Consider the following 21,109-nt stretch of genomic DNA (forward strand, 5'->3'; position numbering starts at 1 on the left):
ACATGCATGGATTTAAATTTTGATCAATGTTCCTTCATGGTTCTCTTGTTTATCATCCTTTACCAAGTATTTTTTTAAAGTATAAATCACGAATAAAGTAAAAAGAAATAAACTAGGTCAATGCAATATTTAAAGTGGACATTTGCATAGATAGAAGACTAATTAATATTTTCTAAAATCAGACTCTAACATTAACTACTTTAACTACACTTTAAGAAAAGCTAATTTCTAAAAATCCAAATTTATAAAATTGAAATTAGGAAGTAAATTTTTACAGTTGTCTTTTATAAGGAAATTCTTCATTCTTGTATCACTCTGAAGTCAATTAAAACAGACTTAGCATTAAAGTGTTTAATTTGGACTCACCAAATTAGGAACACAAGTATTGAGTAAAGTGAATTCCTCTGCCCAAATTTAGTTATGGTATACTCATAAAAATCTTTATTCTTGGTATTTATTTGCTCAGTGAGTCATTTGCTTAAAAGTGATCTTGATTTTTTGCTTTGGTTGAAATGTTTCAGCATAAAGATATGTGATAAATGAGGATTTCCTTATTTTAAGATGAGGCACCAGAATTAGTCTCGTTGAAGGAATTTGTACTCCAATTGAGCGAAGATTATTCTTTCAACTCTCCTTTAATAGTTGGCATTGAACCAAGGAATTCAGAATCCAGGTGTGGGCTAAGTGGAAGCAATTTAGTTTGCCCCAGGAAGTCACGAAAATTGTTGAAACAGTAGAGGTCTGGTCAAACTGCTCCCTTCACTAAAGCCAACATTTCAGGACTTCCTCCTTTTGGAAGGAATAGAAAACCACTGTGTTTTGGAGCTGAAGGGGACCAGAGAGGGCATTTTGTATAAATTCTTCATCCTGCAGTTCAGAGGAATGAAGAATTCCTTCCTGAGCCTGTATCCGCATCTGCAAAATGGGGTTAGTTTACTTGCCTGCCTATCTCTCAAAGGTACTGTGAGGATTACGGAGGTTTTGAATCAGGTGTATACATTCCTTAACACTCTTCCCATTCAGAAATGCCTTTCCTTTGAATAGGCAGCCAACTTTAGAGACTTGCGTGTAATCAAGAGAATGTAGCCAACTTCTGAGGCCAGGTCAGAAAAGGCAATTCAGCTCCCACCTGGTTCTCTTGGGATATTCACTCTGCAAGGAGCTTGGTACCATGTTAGAAGTTCAACTACCCAGAGACCACGTGTAGAGAAGCCACGTGGAGAGACTACGTGTAGGCCCTCTGCTTGGCAGTCCTAACCTTCAAGTCCCTCTAAGGCCAGTCACCAGAATGTGAGTGAACGAGCCTTCAGAAGACCCCAGATTTTAAACCATCAAAATACCCCATATTTTGAACCTTCCCAGTCGATGTTCCAGATGTCAAGGAACAGAGACAAGCCATCCCTGCTGTGCCCTTTCCGATTTTCTGACCCACATAATCCATGAGCACAATAAAAGGGTTGTTTCTTTGCAACTAAATTTGTACTGTGTTACGTAGCGATGGTATAAAAAACAGTCACACTGGGTAACGATGATCACAGTGACCATAGGAACAACACCAAGCACTGTACTTGTTCTGTGTTCTGTGCCAGGTACAACAGCAAACACTGCACATATTTACCTTACTTTTCCCTTACCAGAAAGAACCCAGTGAGGAAGTCATGACCTTCCCATAACACAGCGAGGAAATTGATGATCAGAGGGACTAATGATTTACTTGCGTCCCAGGTGGACTAAGTGGCAGGACCCCAGACTGACACCTGGTTTGGCCAGATTGCGAAGCCCACCCCTAAACTAAAGCTGAGTCCTCCCTCAGGTAGTGGGTGACAGCCTAGCTGTCAACACACACCTTTGGACTTGCAGTCCAAGGGCCTTTCCTGCATGCTAAGACTATTTGGTTTTCTAGCTCCTCTCTTTCTCCATTCACCACTTCCAGTGCCCTTCTTTCGACAGATTAAATGAAACCTCTTCTTTTTTCTAACCTGGTCTCTTCAAGCTGTCCTGGTGTCACCAGGGAGGTTTCAGGCCCTGCGGCCCTTTCGACTCTCCCTAAGGCTGAGCAGCCATGCAGCTTCGTCTCAGAAGCTCAGCTTTGCCTCAGAGGCCAAACCCATCAGATCTAGCTTTTTTCCTGAGCTGCAGGGAGAAAATAACAAATCATTCACAGAGTAACTCATTCAAACATCTTAAACTCAAAAACATACTGTGTGACCTATTTGTTCTTGGCCCCCAGAGCCAATAGTACACCCGTGACAAATTATTGAGAAGGTTCTCCACATACAGGTGCTCTCAGCCAGCTCTTGTGGGCTGCCAGCCTCCTGCCTGCTCCTACACAGGATGTGTGGCTCAGGCTGCTGTCCTGGGAAGGAGTTCCCCACCTAGGAATGAAAATCCATGCCAGCTTTGGCCCTGGTACCCAGACTCTTCCTGAATCTGTAGCTCTATGCAAAGGATCCAGATGTCTTTGAATGTCTTTAGGAACAATGCTCAAAATGCACCTTTTTGCCATGCACTTAAGATCTACTTTGGCTTTTCACAGTTAGTTTTCTCTGAGCTGTACCACCTGCTCATTTGTCCAGTCCTCACCAAGCCCAAACCTTTTGCTAGCAAGAAGCCACCCTCTTTAAAGGCAGACATGAAGGAAAGCAGGCACGAACTCTTCCACTTAAAACTGTCACTATGACAGAGTGTGAAGAGAGTTTGCTCATCTGTCCAAAAGGAGTGAAATCTTCCACAGAGTACACAGCTCGTCCTCTGTCACGAGCTGGTAATGCTTCTCAAAGGGTCACGACTAACCAACTAGCACTCTTGGGCTTTGAAGGACCCCAGGGCTCAATTATAGAGATGTGGAAGGATTCTCCTCAGGCTACAGCCACCAATTCAAGTCAGCATTGATCTTCTACCATGTGCCGGGCACTGGATATAGAGAAACATAGACAAATTCCTGCCCTCACTTGCAGATAAAGATATGTGTTCTCAGTACTTTCAGGTATACCATTAGGTGTCAATTGGTTGTGAGGTGTGTCACAAGTAATTTGATATCAATAATAGGAAGTGCCAAAGATTTGAAATAAGAGAGGATTCATGGTCATATGCACAATACTGTTCTCACTTGTTCTAACACAGGGAAAAGAGTTGGGAGGGGCAGTCTGAGCTTTGTGAATGGCATGTGGTGTTACACTCTTGAGCGTCTTCTGTCTTGTGCCTCAGGGGGGAAAGGCTGAGAACTGCTTGTGAGTCCAGAGAGGGCAGGATGGGAACCTACTATACACAGAACCCTATACTCCACTTAACTAACAAAGGAGCCTCCTCTACCCTTTCATCTAGAAGAGGGACTACGTGGCAGTAGACTGACTGCCTTTAAAAAAGGAACAAAGCCGAGGGACTCTTGTCTTTTGACTCTTGCAAGGTTTTGTCCACTTGTTGTTAGTTTAGGAAAAGAAAGGGGTGCCAGCTATAGCTGTGGCCATACATTTATCACTATGAACTTCACCTCTCTAGCTGACATCTTAAAGATGATACATGAATCACATCGTGCCCTATATTAAGTTGATCTCTTCAGTAATAACGCTATTTATTTGTATAACGCTTTAAACTTAGAGAACTGGCTGGCATTTGGGTTCTTTTGCATGTAGACATAAGGGAACTTTACTGTGACTTAAATCACAGGGGAGAGGGGTAAAAAAATGCTTCCACAACTTTGCTCCTTCCTCCCAATGCACGCGCACGCACACACACACACATACACGTGGGTGCACACACGCCCCTACTCTACACACCTAGATCAGGCATTGGCTGAGTGACTAAGATGCTCCATCCAAGGAGTCACTTTTGGCAGGTGAGAATGTGGTGCCCCAACTGTGACATCGGCTACTATTCATTACGTGCCATTTAAAGCCAAGGACTTTTGATCTCTTAGTAAAAGTGTTTCTCAATTAAAGTGCTTATTGAATGGCCATTTAAAGGATGATTGTAGCACTCCCACAGCCAAATAAATGAAACTTTAGGCTTTGTTAATGCTGAATCTTGGCCTGAGGTTTGAAGGCTGGGTGGAATTCTGCCCTGTACTTGCAAACATTTGAAGAACTGCTCAGTCAGCCTTCCAGGAAAAACATGCCTGCATCCTACTGTATTCCTTCAGCTTTGGTCTTATCAACGCAGTGATCATTGAGAGCCTAACTCTAAAGTTCAGCCTTCCTTTGTTCTCTGAACATGAAGGGCAAGATGCAGAGTAACCAGATCAACACAAATGATGAAATTATGGTCATCGGGATGCCTTCCATTTATATAGCACTTTATCTTTGCAGAGGGCTCACATGATATCATTCGACCCACATGACACATCTCAGAGGTAAAACTGAGTCAGAATTCTTATCACCATTATGTGGATGAAGTGTCAGAAGTTTATAAATATAAAAAGAGATTTGGGGTGAAAGAGTGTGTGTATATTGCTCAAAAAGAAGGAAACAGTTAATTGTTTCATATGGAATACGAAACAAACATTTACAATTATCCTACATGACATCTGATGATGGGGATTTTGTATCATTTTAATTTTTTGTTTCATATTCCATATCACAGCTATCTGGAGTCAGACATTGACTCCAGGGTTCAGACAGAACAGAATGGGACTGCCCACAGCCAGGAGCCAGCCTGCAGCTGAGGTTCAACGGCTCCGACACATGAGAGAGGGGAGAACATGCCCTCTGTCATGTGGGCTCCATGGCTCTCCTATCTAGAGACTCTACCAGTTTGAGTGGATTGTAGAGAACAGAATACATGGAACTGATAATCAGAATTTTAGAATTTTATGCAACCTTAAAGGACCAAATTAAGCTGCGTGTCCAGAATTGCTCCCCTCTCTTTGTGTGTTAGTGCCCTTGGTAGCATGAATTATCTCTCTTCTAGAAAACAATTGCTGGCCAAGAGTCACCCAGAGCTGTTCTTGGAGTACACACTCAAAACTGCCTTCCCTCTACTCTGTCTCTGCAACACCAACTGCTGGTCTAATAATCAACCCTACTACCTCCAACTAGTACAGAGCCCTCCTTCACTACATGCTAGAAACCTGCCCAGCAACCATCCTGGAGAGTCCATTACCCACCCTATGTTATACGAGTCATCGTAAACTTTGTGTTTCACTTTTCTTACTCTCTGGGGGGCTCTGGAGGTTGGGTAAAGAACCTAATGAAGCAAGTTAGCATCTTGAGCTTATTTTCCAACATCAATCGAAATTCTTATACATTTTTTTAAAAAAAAACATTTTTAAACAAAAACGTTAACAGAAACTAAAAGCTCCTCAGTTAATTCCGAGGGAACTAAGAGGGTGTGTATCATTCGGACAGAAGTATGTCTGTGCCCATCGTCCCTCCACCATAAAGCATACCTTGGAGAATCCCAGGTGTGGCTTCTGGAAAGGACCGGAATGACTTTGGGCACCAACAGCACTCAGAGAGTCCCATGGCTTTTATAACAATTCCCTTGCATTCCCGTGGCTGCTGTGCCAGGAGCTAGGTCTAAGTTACCCCTCAACGCTGGGGTGCATAGCCTAAATATTTACACTCTAAGCTTCTAGAGCTGCCTGAAATGGGTAAGGGAGAGCTGCTGAGCTGTACTGGCTCTCTGGGGCTGGGTAAGGGAGGCAGGACTTGAAGATCTCCTGACACTAGCTGTGGTTCCAACTTAGCCCACAGGTAAGCAAGTCATTGAGGTTGGTGTCTGTTCTGAATCTGACAGGCAGGTGAGTGTGTCTGCCTCTGGGTTCTGGGGAAACGGTGCCTTTGAGTTCCTTGTGGGGTGCAAAAAGGAAGACTCTCACTCCTATTCCTGTCACAGGCAGGGGATTTGCATTCAGACTGAGGCTATCTAGCAATCTTTCCAAAGGAGCACAAATTGTGGGGCCCCAGGATGAAGCCAGGCCAAAGATGTGGGCCAGATCTCCCTTCCAGCCCCTCCTCCCCCCAAGAGGAGGGGGCCATACAGAAACTTCTGCCAGTTTCTCTTTTCTCTCATCCCTACTTTTGCACTTGCCTCTCACTCTACTGAGACAGCCAGTGGTAGGTCTAACTGCATAATTTCCCAGGCTGACTTTCGATGGAAGGAAATAATAACTTTGTGAGGTAAGTCTGTCCAGGCAACAAGGAATAAAATTGTGCTGCATCATGTGCCCGGACAACTGTTGGACAAAAAGCTGACCCTCTCCAGAAAGCATCACGACTCTTCTGCACTTCTCTCCTTTTCCTTCAACAGGGAGCAAACAATCCCTTACAGGCCACAGAGAGCAAGGCATGTGTCCTTCAGAGGTAACTCCTGCTCCCCTGGGGCATTCCTTCACTGATCTCCCAACTTCTTGGACATAGAATCCCCTAACATTGCTAATCCCACCACCCAGCCTTCCTGCTGGTATGAAGTGCAGCCCACTGACTGCTTTTGCTGGGAACTCAGCTGAAAGCCCTCCTATCCACTATCTTTAAGTGCTATGGGTTGGTTCCAGAGAACAGACTTTGAAATGGAGATTTACATGCAAGTGGTTTACTGGGGAGTGCTCTTGGGAACTACACTTGCAAGGCAGTGAGAGAGGAAGGCTTGGACTCAAGGCTGAGAAATGTAGAGTTGTAACAGAGGCCTTGGCTGGTCCCATGGGGAGCTCTGAAGCTGAGTTGGCACTTCAGAGAGATCCCGAATGAAAGCAAAGGGCCTAGAGCTTGGTACCTCTGCATTGTTCAGTCACTGGATGCAATCGTCCCTGGGGTGGTGGCATAACCTTTGGCTGAGGGCAATCCCTAGAGAGGGACCCAGCTGCCTCCCATCAGCAGACAACACTTTTGGCAGCCAGGAGAATGAGTGTCTCGGTTCTGAGTGGAGAACTGGGCAGCACATGCCTACTAGGGACTAGAGAAAGAGGAGGATGCAGCTGTGGCCTCCAGTTCCTACTGCTCCACATAACCCCTTGGTCTGTTCTGTTAGGAGACAGGGCCAGGGGAGAAGAGAAGGAGAGTTACCAGGGAGCTGCACCAGTGATTGGAAAAGAACGAGCATGAGCATGAGCATGAGCATGGCCTGCAGAAGACAAACTGACGGCCATCTTGGGGATGGAGTCCAAAAGATCTGCCTTAAGTTTAAGTGGAGAGTCCAACATGGCCAAATAATTTGTCTAGGAGAAATGCATAACTGGGAGCTAGTTCTAGGATGGTCTAAACCTATGCTACTTCACTAGATTCTCAAAGGTTATTGTAACCCTACTCTGCTTTGAGCTTCCTGGTGTATGTCATTTTTAAAGCATGAGGATCCCAGGAAAATATCTGGGAAGTGTTCTGAGAAATGCTGACCAGAGCTAGGAGCAATGTCTGCTTATCTTTTTACCTTATGTGTGTTCATCTTTTCTCTACGAACAACTTGGGTCTCTGAGTCATTTAATCAGGTCTAATTCAGTTCTCTGCTCTCTGCTCATCATTGCCACATCTTTATTTTTCCATTATTTGGAAATTGGGGCAGTGGGTGGTGGCCAAGGAGAGGCCGTGTGAGGAAAAAAATGAGAAAAAAGTCCTGCTCTCTGCCACGGCCAATACTTCTGCAGGCTGAATGAGAGAGTGATTGGTTGGTTGAGTGGTAGAATGTTCTGGGCCTACATGTCCCAGCCAAGAGTACTCATCAATATATGTATGCTACACAGCCCACCATACTCTCCCCTTCGTAGCTATGCAGAATTAGAGATAACACCAGCTTGTCATTATCTCCGAAAATAACCTCACAGAGTATAGGCTGATGCAACCCGTGGCCTGTGACACAGCCAGCAACAGCTCCTGAAGTGTGGCAAGGGTGAAATGTTGCCCCCCAGTCAAAAATGGTTTTTGCCACCAACAAAGAACCATTATAACAACAGGAAGGCACTAAAAGCCAGGAACAATGCAGGCAGGAATGTCTCTCTCATCCCCTCGCCCCCACCTTTATGAAAAAGAAAGAGAGATTTTAACCCTTCAGTGTTTGGCTAATATCCTTGGCAACGCTGGCCAGAGGCAATTGCAGCTCCATCCCCATCTGGGCACCCAGGAGGGCTGGGGCAGCTTGGGGTTGGAAAGCAGCCTGCTGGGTCAGGTCAGGGATAGTGCCTGACTGTGCCACCCAGTGGCCTCTGTAGGTGCTAGAAGAGCAGCATGCGGAGCCCCAAATGGCACAGGAGCTTTATGAGTAATTTTTGCTTGTTCAAGCCTATTGGTTTCTCTTCACTTTTCATTCCAGCTCTGTCAGTTAAAAATTTAAATAATCAAATAACAAATGTTTATTGAAAACCCACTAATCCCGACACTCTGAAAAACCCTCGTTCTCTTCCTACACAGCTTCCACTACTCAGAAAGTGTTCCTCCTCCTGCTCTGCAGAGATATACCTTGAAGACCCAGCCTGAGGTTCACTTCTTTCTTGAAGCATTTCCTGGTCACTTCTGCCTGCTGCAGTCTTCCCTTCATCTCTCCTTACCTCCCGCATCACATTCCTGGCCTTCTCCATTCCTCCTCAGGATCTCTCAGATCTATTGCCCTCCCTCAATCCTACAGCAGGCTCCCACCACCCCTCGTCTAATCACTGCTCCATTCCTGCTCTTTCTGCCTTTTGTTTTGCCCTCTTTCGTCTGTTCTCCATGCTGCAGTGTTCATTCTAAAAGACAAATATGATCATCTCATTTAACTGTCCAAACGTTTTTATAATAGCTAACACTTACTGAATGTTTACTGCATGCCAGGCTCCATTCTAAGTGCTCTACATGTAAAATTCATTTAAATCTCACAATAACTCTATGAAATGGTTATTTCTCTCATTTCACATATCAGGAAACCGAAACCCAGAGAGGTTAAGTAAACTGTCCAAGGTCACATAGCCAATAAGTGGCAGAGCCAGAGTTTGAACCCAGGCAAACAGGCTTCAAATACCACCCTCTCAAGCAATGCACTATAATTATACTACTTCTCAATAGCTCTCTGTAGCTCTTAGGATAAAGTCAAAACTCCTTAACACTCAAGATCCCTCATTTTAGATTCATCCTTATTCACTTTGCCGACATAACTGTGATTTCATTTCTTTTTTACTGCTGAGTAATATTCCATTGTGTATATATACCACATCTTCTTTACGTATTTATCATTTATCAATGGGTACCTCAGTTACTCCCATAGCTTAGCTATCATAAATAATGCTGCAGTGAACACGAAGGTGCATATATCTTTCCAAGATAGTGTTTGTTTTCTTTGGCTTCATATCCAGAAATGGAATTACTGGGTCATACAGCAGTTTTATTTTTAATTTTGGGGGGAATCTTCATACTGTTTTCCACAGTGGCTGCGCCAGTTTACAATGTAACCAACAGCGCATAAAGGATTCCTTTTTTTCCATACCCTTGTCAGCACTTGTTTGTCGATTCATTGCGATTAGCCGTTTTGACAAGTGTGAGGTGATATCTCGTTGTGGTTTTGATTTGTATTTCTCTGATGATTAGTGACCTTGAACATCTTTTCATATGTCTGTTGGCCATCTGTATTTTTATTTTTTGAGATATGTCTGTTCATGTCCTCTACTCATATTCTAACTGGATTATTTGGTTTTTCAGAGTTAGGTGATATGAATTCTTTATATATCTCTGATACTGACCCTTTATTGGACACATCATTTGTAAATATCTTCCTCTATTCAATAGGTTATTTGTTTTGTTGATGGTTTCCTTGGCTATGCAAAGCCTTTTTAGTTTGATATAGTCCTATTTGTTTATTTTTGTTTTTTTTCGAGAATTTTTATAAGAGTTTTTTAGCCAAACTGACGACACATGTGCTGGGGAGCAAGATCTCAAATGCTCCTTGTTTATTTTTATTTTTGTTTCCCATGCCCAAGGAGACGTATCCAAAAATATATTGCTAAGACCACCCAGTCGGCATCTTTAAATGCAGTGCCAGGTCACAGAGATATGTGGGGCAGCAGGCCAAACACAGAGAAACCTCTGGGGAGGTTCTGGCTTTATAGCTGAGCCATCAAACAGCACTGGTGACCCCTCCGGACCTATCCAGAACCACATGAGTCAGTGAATTAAAAGCACTTCAGAGGAGTGAAGATTTGGAACAAAAGTATTCGGTGGCACTAAAAGCATGTGCATGTGTCTGTGTGTGTGTGTGTGTGTGTGTGTGTGTGTGTAGGGTGGTGACTGCCCTGGGCAGTCTCAGAGATGGTGCTGATAACGATCAAGCTGCCAGCTGCCTCTCCATGCATGCTAAGAGGCGAGAAAGCCCAGGAAGTAGGCAGCAGGACTCTCTAAACGTTCATCCACTCAGATGAATTTTCTTTCTGACTAGGAATGTCGGTCACTCCTGCTACCTGGTCCACTGACCTCAGTCCAGAGAAAGTCCTGGCTTCAGGGCATACCCAGCCTGAGGTTGAGCATGTGTGCCTGACCACACTTTAGTCCTGACTCCTTCTTAGAGTCTTCTTCGGGCTATTTAGAAAACCATAGGGTCTCCTCCATTTTGATGGTATCAGCTGTAACCTTGTCTTGGTAAATCGATTGTGCTGGATCTTTTAAAGTACATCTGTTGAAGGTTTCCAGGGAATTTTTCTAGAGCTTATCTGATTAACTGGGGCCAATTTGCTAAGCTCCCGAGTAATGGAATCTGCTTTAAGCTTCAAGACATTGTAACAAAGACACTTAAACGAAGATGGCTGAGATTAAAATTTATAGTCCAACAAAGGTTATATTATAGACAGAGAAAGAAAAGGACCTTGGGATAGAATTTATATAGGCACAAGGTGGGGGAGCAGCAGGTACCTTAATCCTAAAAGGCAAACATGTGACAGAGTGAAGGAGGCCTCCCTTCATATTTAATGAGCCTGCATGTAGTCATTGTTTTTAAAGCAATTGAATCATTTAGAATCTGGTACAAGACTATGAAGATCCCAAAAGAACTAAGAAAGATCTACAAGAAATTAAGCACAAAGCCTACCCAGGCAGAGTAGTAACTGGGCAGAAGAGGGACAAAGCTGGTAGAAAGAATTTTTGCTGCACAAGAGTTGATAGTTTCTGGGTTTCGAACCATGTGACTGTGTTACTCTTTTCAAAAAATTAAATGAAAACAATGAAAAATGAAAAAAAAACATATAAAGTTTGATTTACCATGCTATTTCGAAAAATAAATATAACATGCAATACATTTCAATTAGGCAGAACTTCCGGAATTAGGGATTATAAAAGTACATATTTCTAGGTGTGGAGAACACCTTTCATCTAGGAGCTCTGAGCCCCTTTGTTTATGTCCTGCCTTAGTCTAGGCCCCTCAGGGACAGGGACATCATGGGGCCAGAGCCCTTCCGGCTTCCCTGAGGTATGCTCAGTGAAAATCAGTGTGACATGTAGGACTAAGTGGCAAGCAAGTGGCTACATGCAAGGTTGTAGTATTAGAGTCAACATCTGGGGCAGCGACTATTAACCTTGTTTGCAGAGGGGAGCCCTCCTGAAGAAGCTAAGTCTCAAGGAGGGAGGCTGGCCCTGCCCAAAAGACTCAGTGAGGCGGAAGAGATGTGAACAGCTGCCCAAATGCAGGTGTGCAGACAGGAGGAAACCAACAGTGGAATCCATGCCAAGGGATGAGATAAGAAAGAAAATTGTACCCTGGTGGTTTTCAGCTGAAAAATGTGGTATAGAAAAATACACAGGCCATATGAGCAAATCAGAGAGAGGTGCTGGCCGCTGAGAGCTGAGCTGGCAAAGTTATCTGTGGGAGGACATTTGGAAAACCACCATCACCCACCCATTTAAAGAGGGGGATATGCGGAACCTTGGCAAAGTGGAAAAGTTACAACTAGAGCTGAAAGTATGTTCTGGTCACTCAGAACGAGAACACATAAACAAAATAAGAAGGGACTGTGTAGCAGAGGAAAGTTTAAATTAAAAAGTCAGCAGCAATGACAGATTTGATTTCAGCCATGCAGTCATCCCATGGCCCTGGGGGAGGTAGAGAGAGGGTGTCCTTGAAGGAAGAAAGTCTGGAAGAGCTCTTTGGGGCCTCTCTTTTCATGAGGATAAGGACTCTGGGAGCCTCCAGAACAAGGGCTCTTTATGAGAGAGATGCAGGCTCCCCCTGAACCATAAAATCCCTCCTCTGGTCCCCTGTGGGCACTTATTCTGAGTAGGTTGCCCAAGGGGACTGAGCATCATAGATGAAGGCAATCCCTTTTAGCTCAAAGGCCATCTGCTACGGCCCTACTCAAGAACAGCAGGCTGTCAGATCCGAGTGTCACCACACTGGCCCCCAAGGGCCTTTGAGCGCTGGCTCAGAAAGGCCCTGGAGTGTCCCAGGCTCTGTGGGGTAAAGGTAGTGCACATACTCCCAAGACAAGCAAAGAGAGCCAGCTCTGTAATTTCCTAACACTGAGGGAGGAGGCAGAACAAGCATAGACCATATAACTTCCCAAAAAGCACAGCTGGCAAGCATACCCACACTGTGAGGTTGCAACTCCCTGAACTAATTAAAAGGCAGAGCAATGAGAATGTCTGGATTGCTGCATAAGCATCTCTTAGGGAAAATATATTTATGGTATCGCATACCCAGGGCTTCCTCTTCACTTCTGAGAGCCAAGTCAGACACAGGTGATTACTGTTTAGAACTAAATATGTGTGTAGGGATGTGTGAGTGTGTGTGTGATGGGGGTGAATAAGAAGTCAGGCAGAGAAAGTTACACTGCTATCAGCCAAGGCAGGCTACCATCTTCCCTCTGGTAAGGACAGAACAATAGGCAAAGGGCTCAAACTGCACCATGAAGGAATTGGTGTGGCCATCGGGGAAAATAAAAAACCACCTCCAACTCCAGTGATGGGGTGTTTCAACATTTTGGCTTCTGGGAGGTGTTGCTTTCTAAGTTTAAATGATTATTGTTTGAGTTTAACCCTGCTTGGAGCCAGAATGGGCCAAATCATCATTAAGATTTTTTTCTGCTTTATGAATCTATAAAGAGGAAACTTTTTTCTAATTCTCTCATGTTTGGAGAATTCCCCTGGTGCAGGAATTCTGAAACACTTCCATATCTATAGATTGGGGGTCCTTCGGGGAGCCCAGTGGGCAGAGTTTCCTCGAGAAATCTGCTTACCTCAAGGGCCACCAGGAGAGTTATCTGAGAAGGGTATTGGGAATGTAACTGAGCTGCCGGATGCCAGATAAATTCCAGCACCAAGAAAGAAGACAGAGGCAGTACGCCTCTCACCTCTTCCCTGGGGAGGGCCCTGGTGGAGCCTAGCCTTCATCCTGAGACAGTGATGAATTGCACTGTTCAGGCCTGTAAAAAGGAAGGAAAAGGTTTTTGAGTCAAATAGCGGGAAAGGGGGAAAGGGAGTGTCTCAACTGTCCCTTGGCCCAGACTCCACTGGGAATCAATCCCAATCTTGACAAAAGTTCTAAGTTGAAACAGCAAGAGAACCCTGTGAGGCATCTAACAGAAGAGCTGTGAGCGTGGTAGGGGAGAGCCTGCCCTGTTCCCAGTGGGGAGAGGCCGAGGGCAATGGCAACATCAGCAATGGCAGAGGCAGTGACGGCCGATGCAGGTCACCTGGAGACAGAGTAGAGTGTGGCTCTGACTCCAACCTGAGGAAAACCTGAATGCTTGCTAAAAACTGTGTGAGGGCCCTGGGCCTCTGTCAGGCAGAAGCTGGGCAGTGCCTTCCGGGAGCTTGGAGTTCCAGCGACTCTATTGGGTGAGAGCTGAGAGTCAAAGACATGTTGCCCTTTCTGACTGTGTCCCTTGGGCAGAAATCAGGTGGGGGAGGTGTTACACGTAAAGGATGGCATGTAACCTGACGACATCCCTGTGAACACATCAGAGGGTGAGAATTACCTGTCTTGAGAAGAAAAAGAAACTAATGATTCAACAGGTTATCAACAATTTAGCCAAATTCCATTTGGTGTGAAGATTATCCATAAGCAGGGAATTATGGGGGAGTGGGGAAGGACATGGGGCTATGGGTGCAACCTCCATCCCACTCTCAGTTTTCTGGGGAACTAACAACTTGTTTCAGCACCACCACAGCAGCACATGAGCCCCATCTGGGTGCACACACCCCATCTCGTTCTTCTATGCCAATGGTTGTCATCTTGCATTCCTTACAACCAGCCTAGGCTCTCAATGGAAGCTCTCAAGAACTTCTGAGGCTGTGCAGAGAACTGTTGAAGACCACTGCACCACACCTTTAGCACTGGAATGAGAAATCAGTTTTCTTTATTCCCAAGTCCTGTCCTCATCCAGTACAGTGCTAATAACACTAGGTACTATAAAGTACTTAATATATCCAGGTACTGTGTTTGCATTTTATCCTTACAACCCTATAAGGTTAATTCTATTATTACATTCATTTTATAGATGAGAAAAATGAGTTAGTCACAGAAAGATTAAGCTCCTTGTCTGAGGTCACACAGCAATCTAGTTCCAGAGCCCATCCCCATAGCCACCCTGTCATGATTGTGCTCTTGAACTTCAGATGTGGAACGAAGGCAAAGTGGTTAGAAACATGACACTTCAAAGGACAACTTGGCTCCCCCATAAGAGACTGGAAAATCCATCTGCTTTAATGCCTTACACTTGAGAGTTGTTTCCTATTATGATTCTGCCTTGTATTATTACTGTGAACACTAGTAAAAATGATATAACTTCTCCATGATACTATTTCCTTTCTCAATGGAATGATTAAGTGGACCAGGCATCCCGGGTGGATCTGGAATAGGTAAAATACTCTCAAGCAACTGGGAAGAGAAGTCAGAAATGAGAATGTCTGTTCAATTTTCTGAATTGTGTTGCATTATGGCATAGATGAGAGAGTCACAGATTTTTAATGCTGTCAGGGACCTGTGGATCTTAGTAATCCATGTCCTTCAGGAGTTTCAATATTTTGGGGGCAAAAACCTTACCCAACACATAAAATCCTTCAAACCACATTCCTGGGATGGGGCTGGGGCCTACAGGGTCAGGGAGCTCTTTAGGTCCCCAGGAAGCCATCCCTTCCACCAAAGGCATTCTCCTTCCACCAAATGTTCCTAAACACATGTCATAGTGTTCTCTAAAGTTGATTCTTAGATTGCACCATGTCCTTCTTGCTCCCACCAGAGTCTAATTCTGACCTCAGGAGAGGCTAGAGAAAATAATGTTCTACTCTCCTGTGGCAACCCTTACCGTGAAGGTGACTTACCGTGTCTGTCCTGATGCTCTCTTATCCAGGCTAAACTGTTTAGGCTTCTTCAGTTATTTGTCATTCAACCTTATTTCCATAGCCATCACCATCCTTAATCACTCTTCCCTGAATGTACTTAGGCTTGTCAATTGTTCCTCTAGCCTTCTGTTGATTCTACAGCTATTTACTGAGTGCCTACCAGGAAGATAGCAGATACTAAGAATGTACAAAAAACAAAACAAAAACAATTCTCTGTCTTGAGAGGCTCACTGTCTTGGGATGGGAGTGGTGGGGAGTACTCTCAAGCAATTGCAACATGGTGTGGGAAGTGCTACGATAGGGGCAAGCCCAGGAAGGCTCTGAAAACCCAGAGGATGGGGAAGCTGACAGGTGTGTGTGTGTGTGTGTGTGTGTGTGTGTGTGTGTGTGTGTGTGTGTTGGAAATGCACTCTAGAGGGCAGAGAGAAAAGAACCAGCTCTGGGAACTGCTTGTGTTTTGGAACTACTAAGTCAGGGTTGTGGGTCAGTGGAGGACAAGAGATAGGCTGGAGAGGTCAACAGGGGCCAGATCGTGAGGTACAAAGTATGAGACTGTTCTGAGAGCAATAGGGAGCTATCAAAGGCTCATAAGCAGAAGAATGACACAATCAAATTTCAATTTTAAAAACAATCACTATGACTGCAAGTTGGAGAGAGGACAGGAGGCAGATGTGAGACTGGAGGCAGGAGATGCCATAGCCAGACGCGAGAAGAGCAAAGTTGGACTCTAACCTTCTTTATTCTGGAAGCTGAGCATCTATTGATGCTGCCTGCAGTTTTGAGCCACAGCTCATTCTTAATTCATGTTCAGGGCAAGTGAACCTTTTCTATAGGAATAGAAATGATAGCTCTCTCCCAGTTACATTTGTTTTAACTTTAATTGTTTTCATTTTAATCTTGTTTTAAATTTAATCATGGCAATTTCAGCCCCTCCTTTCATGTTATTGAAATCTTTGTGCATCTTGATTCAACCCCTTCAGTTTTACTTAAGGGGAAACAGTGAAGGAGTTGTCCAAGGGCCCATGGGTAATCAGCGTGGAAGCAACGCCAAACCAGGCTTTCTGGCTCCTAAACCAGGCACTTTGTTATTCTGCCTCTTTGGGAAACTGGTCTGTTTAAAAAGACTAGAATCGAGATTGACTAGAAGCAGCTTACTTGGAAGAACAGGTCTTAGCTTACAGACCTCAAAGGCGGGAAAGGAGGACCCGACACCCCTTTCTAGTATTTCCTCCTGTTAACTGAAAAGACCCCTGAGTTTGAATCTACAATGAACAGGGATGGCATTACACATCCTCAGGCAGCTGAAGGTCACAGTTGTTCCAACCCAATCACTGAGACACTTGACAATGTCAGAAGGCTTTAGAGAATTTTCTAGGGTGAAAAAAATCTTACAGGCTAATGAATGCTTAACAAAAGCTTCTCTATGGAACAGAACTAGTTCGGAATGTAAAAGCTGTTCAGGGAGACTGGACAGGTGATGGGAAACGGGACACCCCTGCAGGTGGGGCAGGGGAGAGGAACGGGAGGGGGCCAGCAAACAGAAATCTTCCTTGGATAAATGCCTAGAGAATCAGGGTCTTTCTCAGTTGGGATCTAATCCCCTTGGTCTCTGGACAAAATTTTATTCCACAGCTCCATGAAACCTGGTGACTAGTCTGCCCTGGACCCTGCTCATGAAAGTCTCTGACCCTTGGTCCTGACAATCAGCACTAAACTGTGTCTAGAGTCCTGTGCCCAGGTTGACCAGCACTTCCTATGTCAGTCCATTCACCCACCACAGTGCAACATGTCTCTAGTAGCTCTTTTCTTCTTTTCTCATTTTCCCTTGATGTTAATTTTTTTCTTTGGCAGAACAGCCCTCTACTTCTAACTAGCCCCTCTTGCATCTCCTCTGGTGAACTCATAGGAGCTCCACCCTTTCCCAAAATTCAACCCTTTCCCCACTACCCTCCAACCTCACTCCTCACTCGAATCCCCACCTCAAGTCCTTCTAGCGCAATGCCTTTTTGGGACCCTCTGTTCTAAAACCAAATGCCATATGGAAACATCAGGCTAGTCCGTTGAATTAATTTCTTCAAAATAAGCACATGCCTGTCTTCTAACAATTGTTGACTCCCCAAATTTCACAAAGGGAGTTAGAGCAATAGGGGGCACTCCAAAATATTCTTTTCAGTAAGAGACTATGCAAATAAACCTCTATCTACTTTTGAAATAACAGGCACCCTAAGCATTTTTTAAAAGAGGAGAAACAAGTCATGTGCATTTTGCTCTGAACCCTGATATTCACTGCCCAACCTGGAAAGAAAGCCCCACACAGCCTAGCCTAGGACGCCGACCATCTCCCGCACTCTTTCCCTGTGGTCTAACAAAACTGCCTTTAGTGAGCCTCTGCCTGAACTTATTCAGTTCAGGAGATTGGGTGGCAAAAGCTTCACTAAAGCCGTCAACTGGAGAATACTTTTTTAAAGAGCATTTTCTATAGTTTTCTATCTGCGTTCTCACACATCTTCAATGACACCTGAAAAGCTTTGTGAAACAAAATGTATTTGTCCCGGTTACTCAAATTGCCTCTCTTCCTTGCCAGGAAATTCCCATTTCTGGCAAGAGATGCCTACATAAAGTCCCACACGGCAGAAAAGAAGAGCCTCGCTGACACAGAGGACTTCCAGGGAATTAAACAAACCACTTACAAAAAAGAAAGAGACAGAGAGACTGAGAGACAGAGAGAGAGAAAAAAGAAGAAAAAGAAATCAGAACGAACGAAATAAATAATAAAGAAGAAAGGAAGGAAGGAAGTACGGAAGGAAGGAAGAATGAAGGAAGTCCGGCAGTCCGGCCGTAGGAAAGCACAAGAAGAAAGAGAAATAAAGAACTCAATAACGAACTAACGAACTAAAGAAAGGAGTAAGAAAGAAAAGACATAAATTAAAAGAAAAAAAGAAAAAAGAAACTAAAATAAAAGCTTACTCTGCTTACCCACTCAGCATGTCGCCTTTCAGAGTCAACACTAGGCCCCCAGCAGCTATTGGCCAACACAGGCATTAACCCACATGAGCATCTTAGTGTCTTTACTTTAAACAAACCTCCAACTGAACAATTGCTGCATCCAGGTGAATCTAATTGAGTTTAACATCCTTCAGCCTCAGATTCCTTCAAAGCCAGAGAACTTACCTAATGACTTGATGACGACCCTTTACCTCTCACGGGGTGGGGTCATACACGAAGGATCCGGGGGCGCACCCGCCACCCTCAGCCCGGGGCAGCTGTCCGCTGGAGCCTCAGAGCTGCGTGCCCGGCGTCTCCGCACCTCCTCCGAGCTGCTGGTACGTTCCTGACCGCCCAGCCTCTGGCTGCCAGCGGCAGGCGAATTACTGTGGTCAGATCCAGGCCTTTTGCTCTGTGATTGCTTCATTCCCCAGTGCGCTTCCTGCCCTGAGCTACAAGAATGCAGGAGGGGTTTTCTTAAGAGATACAGATTTTCGACAAAATTCCTTTTCTATGTGTGTACAAGAAGGTGCATTGCAACATTATCTGAAAGAGGAAATAACTAGGGAAAAATTGCTTGCCAATTGGGGACTGAAATAAATCATGTTATTTTCATAGAGTGAAATAAAAAGGAGAAAGGATCTGTATTTGCTGCTATGAAAGGTCTCTACCATATACTGCTGGGCAAAAAAACACAAAAAACAGAAAACAAAAAACAACAAAAACAAAAAATAAGTAGCAGATAGTATTTGCAGTAAAGTCCAAATCATGTTTATTTTTCTATATGCTTTGAAAAATGTCTAGAGTGATTCACACACACTTGGAACAGTGGACTTTGGGGAGGAAAACTGGGGTGGGAGGAGGGCCTTACTTTTTTGGCAGATTTTGGATTTTCTTTTTACCCTGTGTATGTAGATAGTACTTTTATAATAAAAGGCATTTTAAAAATTCCTTTCTTGCCTAATGAAAAATATTTCTGTCGGCTAGCCAGGAGCTTCCAACAAACAAAATTTCTCCATCAGCAATCAGGCTGCAGTGAATACTTTTGAAAAGAGAAACTCAATATCCTACAAAAGTATATCCAATGGTAGATCTCAGGGAGTCTGGGGAGTGAGATGTCTTCAGAAGACAGATTCTGTTACTGTCCCAAGTTGAGAAATATTCAATTAACATACTGCATTTTTGCTTTTATAATTTTATATACTAGAAATTTTCAGCATGTAGAGAAGATAGTATAATGAACCCCCCATGATCTCAACACCAAGCTGCATTAATTGACAAGGCTAATCCTGTTTCACACCTAACCCATCCCCCACTCTCCTCCCACCTTCCCAACATCAAGTCATTTTATCTGAGGACAAGTTAAAAAATCTCTTTTTAAAACACTACCACCACACCAAGATATGTTTTAAAATATTATCAATAATCCTTTTATAACATTAAATAGCTAGTAAGTATTCAAATTTCTGAATAAGATCTATCCATTGGATTTGGTTGCTGAGTCTATTACATCCATTTTAATTTATAGGCTTCTCTCTCTCTGCTTTTCCCTTGTAAACAAGTTCTTTGTTGAAGAAACCAAGTCATTTGTCCTGCAGAATATTCCGCAATCTGGACTTTGCAGTTACATGTCTGTTTTGTTTTTAGCATGTTCTTCCGTCTCTTCTGTTTCCTGTAAATTGTAGTTAGATCTAAACTTAGTCTGATTTGGGTCTACTTCTTTGGCAATACTATGCAATGTCCTGTGCCCTCCTGTGATACTAGCTGCCCTTGATGATTATCAGTGGTTGAATTGTGTTCCCCCAAAAGATTCGTTGAAGTCCTAACACCCACACTAGTGAATAGAATCAGGTTTAAATGATGCCCACCCTAATTCGGCCCTGTATAAGAGGAGGACTATTGGAACACAGACTCAGAAAGAAGATGATCATGTGACCGCAGAGGCGGAGATTGGAGTGTTGCATCTATAAGTCCAGGAATGTCAAGGATTGCCAGCAAACGCCAGAAGCTAGAAGGAAGGATCCCCTACTAGAGCTTCAGGGGTACCATGGCCCTGCCAATACCTTGTGGTGCTTTGTTATGGCAACCCCAGAAAACTTAATACCATGATCATTGCCTAGAACCATTGTTTTTTTAAAGGCTTTCGAAATTATGTTATTCCTTCTTAATTACTGGCTGGAATACTCCTATAAAAAGAAACATCCTCTATTTGGTTACCCTAAAGTTCAATTCATATAGCAAAGGTAGATCCTTTCTCTTGTCTGTTTTGAGAAAAATGAGTTGGTTCCCCAGTATCATCCAAAGGTGAATGACAGTATTTCTTTTTTCTTTTTTGAGCATCATTATGAAGTTGTGAATTTTCCACATGATTCATGTGTCTCAATCCCTCTCAGTTAATCTTTTTTATATTTAAATTGTCCCATTTGTGGCCAGTGAGCCGGAGCCTTGACAAGTTAACTTTTGAGTCCTTTTGACATGAACCCAAGAATTTCGGGTACCCTGTGATGTTTCAGATTCATTATGTATATTTCCTTTCTCAGACAAGAAGCATCCACTTCCCCAAGGAGCCCTGGTTCCATTTAATGGAAAACAGTATGCAGAGGCTACCAACTAGTGCTAGTGGCATTCATAGCATTTGATTGGTCACTATTTCTAGGCCTTTTTGGTGGACAGAGCTGAAAAATAAATTTTTCAAAATAAGAAAATGTATCATCAATTTCTACTAATATTTTTTTATTCAAATGTGAGATTATAGAATGTTTATTAACTTTTTAAATCTATATTTGCATCTCTGTCTCATGGTAAAATTCTTGGTTTCTATTGACATTAATATAATTACTTATTTGCTTTATCCTATAATATATAGGTAACTGTTTCAGAATAATAATGCCAATATTATTACTCAC

At 43.6% G+C, this 21,109-nt stretch overlaps 1 protein-coding gene across 4 annotated transcripts in view; it reads right to left on the reverse strand.

The window, feature by feature from the left end:
* The window catches only part of BCAR3 (BCAR3 adaptor protein, NSP family member), a 184,072-nt gene extending 165,471 nt beyond the window's left edge, over positions 1-18,601 (reverse strand). For 3 of the 4 annotated variants that reach the window (XM_016134229.2, XM_036236555.1, XM_036236562.1), the window contains exon 1: positions 18,390-18,601. The gene's annotated coding sequence lies outside the window, so the exon portion shown is untranslated. Of the gene's footprint in view, positions 1-18,194; positions 18,321-18,389 lie in introns of those variants that run through there. The other variant, XM_036236567.1, reaches the window with a different exon arrangement.
* Positions 18,602-21,109: the final 2,508 nt, after the last annotated feature.

This window comes from Rousettus aegyptiacus, unplaced genomic scaffold (assembly GCF_014176215.1).
Source record: "Rousettus aegyptiacus isolate mRouAeg1 unplaced genomic scaffold, mRouAeg1.p scaffold_m13_p_1, whole genome shotgun sequence".
Taxonomy (NCBI): domain Eukaryota; kingdom Metazoa; phylum Chordata; class Mammalia; order Chiroptera; family Pteropodidae; genus Rousettus; species Rousettus aegyptiacus.